The 5,391-nt window shown below is 60.2% G+C and overlaps 1 pseudogene; it reads right to left on the bottom strand.

The window, feature by feature from the left end:
- Positions 1–1,844: 1,844 nt before the first annotated feature.
- On the bottom strand, positions 1,845–4,827 carry LOC130605410 (mitochondrial import receptor subunit TOM40 homolog; annotated as a pseudogene).
- Positions 4,828–5,391: the final 564 nt, after the last annotated feature.

The raw sequence follows: 5,391 nt of genomic DNA on the forward strand, positions 1-5,391 counted from the left end.
TGGTCAATGGAGATCCATGGGGGTCCATGGAGATCAATGGGGTTCAATGGGGTCAATGGCGGTCAACAGCTGTCGACAACGCCCAATGGAGATCCATGAAGGTCAATGGGGGTTCCTCATCCATCGGTGGTCAATGGAGGTCCATGGGGGTCAATGGGGTCAATGGCGGTCAATGGGGGTCCATGGTTGTCAATGGAGGTCCAAGGGGGTCAATGGGATTCAATGGGGTCAATGGGGGTCAATGTTCGTCAATGGAGGTCCATGGCGGCCAATGGAGGTCAACAGCAGTCAATGGCAGCCAATTGGAGGTCCATGGCGGCCAATGGAGGTCAACAGCGGTCAATGGCAGCCAATGGGAGGTCCATGGGGGTCAATGGGGTTCAGTGGAGTCAGTGGGGGTCAATGTTGGTCAATGGCGGTCAATGGAGGTCCATGGTGGTCAATGGAGGTCCATGGGGTTCTATGGGGGTTCCTCCTCCATTGGTGGTCAATGGAGGTCCATGGTGGTCATTAGAGGTCCATGGGGTTCTATGGGGGTTCCTCTTCCATTGGTGGTCAATGGAGGTCCATGGTGGTCAATGGGGTTCTATGGGGCGCAGTGGGGCGCTCATCCCATGGTGGTCATTGGAGGTCCATGTTGGTCAATGGAGGTCCATGGGGTTCCATGGGGGTTCCTCCTCCATTGGTGGTCAATGGAGGTCCATGGTGGTCAATGGGGCGCAGTGGGGCGCTCATCCCATGGTGGTCATTGGAGGTCCATGGTGGTCAATGGAGGTCCATGGGGTTCTATGGGGGTTCCTCCTCCATTGGTGGTCAATGGAGGTCCATGGTGGTCAATGGAGATCCATGGTGGTCAATGGAGGTCCATGGTGGTCAATGGGGTTCTGTGGGGGTTCCTCCTCCATTGGTGGTCAATGGAGGTCCATGGTGGTCAATGGAGATCCATGGTGGTCAATGGAGGTCCATGGTGGTCAATGGGGTTCTATGGGGGTTCCTCCTCCATTGGTGGTCAATGGAGGTCCATGGTGGTCAATGGAGGTCCATGGGGTTCTATGGGGGTTCCTCCTCCATTGGTGGTCAATGGAGGTCCATGGTGGTCAATGGAGGTCCATGGGGTTCTATGGGGGTTCCTCCTCCATTGGTGGTCAATGGAGGTCCATGGTGGTCAATGGAGATCCATGGTGGTCAATGGAGGTCCATGGGGTTCTATGGGGGTTCCTCCTCCATCGGTGGTCAATGGAGGTCCATGGTGGTCAATGGAGGTCCATGGGGTTCTATGGGGGTTCCTCCTCCATTGGTGGTCAATGGAGGTCCATGGTGGTCAATGGAGGTCCATGGTGGTCAATGGAGGTCCATGGTGGTCATTGGAGGTCCATGAGGTTCTATGGGGGTTCCTCCTCCATTGGTGGTCAATGGAGGTCCATGGTGGGCAATGGAGGTCCATGGGGTTCTATGGGGGTTCCTCCTCCATCGGTGGTCAATGGAGGTCCATGGTGGTCAATGGGGTTCTATGGGGCGCAGTGGGGCGCTCATCCCATGGTGGTCATTGGAGGTCCATGTTGGTCAATGGAGGTCCATGGGGTTCTATGGGGGTTCCTCCTCCATTGGTGGTCAATGGAGGTCCATGGTGGTCAATGGGGTTCTATGGGGCGCAGTGGGGCGCTCATCCCATGGTGGTCATTGGAGGTCCATGTTGGTCACTGGAGGTCCATGGTGGTCAATGGGGGTCCATGGTGGTCAATGGGGTTCTATGGGGGTTCCTCCTCCATCGGTGGTCAATGGAGGTCCATGGTGGTCAATGGAGGTCCATGGTGGTCAATGGAGGTCCATGGGGTTCTATGGGGCGCAGTGGGGCGCTCATCCGATGGTGAGCCCGAAGCCGCAGTGGAATTTGTTCTTGCGGTGGTTGAGGACGGCGCCGAGCGCCAGCGTCAGCGGCAGTGGGGGAGCTTCTTCTCCAGCACGGCCGCCACCACCCAGCTGCTGTCCAGGGAGCCTGTGGGGCAGGGGGGCGCCATGGGGACCCATAGGGACCCATAGAGACCCATAGGGACCCATAGAAACCCATAGAGAGACCATAGGAACCCATAGAAACACCATGGAGACCCATAGAGAACATGGAGCCACCACCCAGCTGCTGTCCAGGGAGCCTGTGGGGCAGGGGGGCGCCATGGGGACCCATAGAGACCCATAGAGAGACCATGGAGACCCATAGAGACCCATAGAGAGACCATGGAGACCCATAGAGACCCATAGAGACCCCCAGAGAGACCATGGAGACCCATAGAGACCCCCAGAGAGACCATAGAGACCCATAGAGACCAATAGAGACCGTATGAACCCACAGCACCCCACAGACACCCATAGGGACCCCACAGCACCCCATAGAGACCCATAGGAACCACACACAGCACCACAGCACCCCATAGGGACCCCCCAGCACCCCATAGGAATCCCATAGCCACCCCATAGGGACCCCATAGGACCCCATAGCACCCCATAGAGACCCCAAAGCACCCCATAGCACCCACAGAGACCCCATAGCACCCCAAATGACCCCATAGTGCCCCGTAGGGACCCCATAGGACCCTGTAGCGCCCCATAGAAACCCTATAGCCCCCCATAGGAATCCCATAGCCCCCCCACAGGACCCCATACGACCCCATAGACATGCCATAGCACTCCATAGCGCCCCATAGGGACCCCACAGCACCCCATAGGGAGCCCATAGCGCCCCATAGGGACCCCACAGCACCCTATAGGACCCCATAGTGCCCCATAGGGACCCCATAGCCCCCCCACAGGACCCCATAGAGATGCCATAGCACCCCATAGCGCCCCATAGGGACCCCACAGCTCCCCATAGGGACCCCACAGCACCCCATAGCGCCCCATAGGGACCCAATAGCACCCCATAGGGACCCCGCAGCACCCCATAGGAATCCCACAGCCCCCCTATAGGGACCCCATAGGACCCCATAGCATCCCATAGCACCCACAGAGACCCCATAGCACCCCATAGGACCCCATAGCGCCCCATAGAGACCCCACAGTGCCCCATAGCACCCCATAGGACCCCACAGCACCCCATAGGGACCCCATAGGACCCCACAGCACCCCATAGGGACCCCACAGCGCCCCATAGGGACCCCACAGTGCCCCATAGGGACCCCAGAGCGCCCCATAGGGACCCCATAGCACCCCATAGGACCCCAGAGCGCCCCATAGGGACCCCCCAGCACCCCATAGGAATCCCACAGCCCCCCCACAGGACCCCATACGACCCCATAGAGATGCCATAGCACTCCATAGCGCCCCATAGGGACCCCACAGCACCCTATAGGACCCCATAGGGAGCCCATAGTGCCCCATAGGGACCCCACAGCACCCTATAGGACCCCATAGCACCCCATAGGGATCCCATAGCCCCCCCACAGGACCCCATAGAGATGCCATAGCACCCCATAGCGACCCCACAGCTCCCCATAGGGAGCTCACAGCACCCCATAGGGACCCCACAGCACCCCATAGGACCCCACAGCGCCCCATAGGGACCCCATAGTGCCCCATAGGGACCTCACAGCACCCCATAGGGACCTCACAGAACCCCATAGGGACCCCACAGCACCCCATAGCGCCCCATAGGGACCCCATAGCACCCCATAGGGACCCCAGAGCGCCCCATAGGACCCCATAGCGCCCCATAGGGACCCCCCAGCACCCCATAGGAATCCCACAGCCCCCCTATAGGGACCCCATAGGACCCCATAGCACCCCATAGCACCCACAGAGACCCCATAACACCCCATAGGACCCCATAGCACCCCATAGAGACCCCACAGCGCCCCACAGCGCCCACCTTTGAAGACCAGGTTGCCCTTGGGCAGCTCGAGCTGGTAGCCGAAGGCCACGGAGCTGTCCTGGAGCCGGGTGCTGGCCTCGAACTCCACCCCCACCTGGAGCTGGGGGGCAGAGCCGGGGGTCAGCCCCACACATGGGGGGGCACTGGCACCCATTGGGCCCCATTGATACCCATTGGGCCCCATTGATACCCATTGGGCCCCATTGATACCCATTGGGCCCCATTGAGACCCATTGGGCCCCATTGCCCCCCATTACACCATAGCCCCCCTCGCCCCATAGCCCCCCCATTATCCCATAGCCCCCCCATTATCCCATAGCCCCCCCTCACCACATTGCCCCCATTACCCCATAGCCCCCCCATTACCCCATAGCCCCCCTCGCCCCATAGCCCAATACCCCATTATCCCCTCGCCCCATAGCCCCCCGTTGCCCCATTACCCCCCTCGCCCCATAGTCCCCCCTCACCCCATTACCCCCTCGCCCCATAGCCCCCCCTCACCCCATTACCCCCTCGCCCCATAGCCCCCCGTTGCCGCATAGCCCCCCATTACCCCATAGCCGCCCCTCACCCCATTACCCCCTCGCCCCATAGCCCCCCTCACCCCATAGCCCACCATTACCCCATAGCCCCCCTCACCCCACAGCCCCCCCTCGCCCCACAGCCCCCATTACCCCATAGCCCCCCCATTACCCCATAGCCCCCCCGCCCCATAGCCCCCCATTACCCCACAGCCCCCCCTCGCCCCGTAGCCCCCCCCTCACCCCATAGCCCCCCATTACCCCATAGCCCCCCCGCCCCATAGCCCCCCATTACCCCATAGCCCCCCCCGCCCCATAGCTCCCCATACCTGCTCATTGGCTCTATGGTAATAGGTGGCGTGAGCCCCCGCTTGGCCCAGGGTCAAGGTCCCGATCCAATTGGGTGCTGCCATTGCCATGGGGTGGGGTTATGGGGGGGTCCCCATAGGGTGATGGGGGGTGCCCCCCCCCCATAGTGGGGGGGGAGCAATGGGGAGGTAATGGGGGTCAATGGGGCTCAATAGGTGCCAGTGGGGCTCAATGGGTCCCTGTGGGTCTCAGTGGGTCTCAATGGATCTCAATGTGTCTCAATGGGTCCCAATGGGTCTCAATGGGTATCAATGGGTCTCAATGGGTCTCAATGGGTCTCAATGGGTATCAATGGGTCTCAATGGGTCCCAATGGGTCTCAATGGGTATCAATGGGTCTCAATGGGTCCCAATGGGTCTCAATGGGTCTCAATGGGTCCCAATGGGTCTCAATGGGTCTCAATGGGTCCCAATGGGTCCCAATGGGTCTCAATGGGTCCCAATGGGTCTCAATGGGTCTCAATGGGTCCCAATGGCTCCCAATGTCCCCCCATGTCCCCCCATGGGTCTCTATGGGTCCCTATGGGTCTCTATGTGTCTCTATGGGTCTCTATGGGTCCCTATGTGTCTCTATGGGTCTCTATGGGTCTCTATGGGTCTCTATGGGTCCCAATGGGTCTCTATGGGTCCCAATGGGTCT

This window comes from Pezoporus wallicus, unplaced genomic scaffold, assembly GCF_028554395.1.
Source record: "Pezoporus wallicus isolate ANWC-B61680 ecotype Strahan unplaced genomic scaffold, APGP_CSIRO_Pwel_v1 contig_11092, whole genome shotgun sequence".
Taxonomy (NCBI): domain Eukaryota; kingdom Metazoa; phylum Chordata; class Aves; order Psittaciformes; family Psittacidae; genus Pezoporus; species Pezoporus wallicus.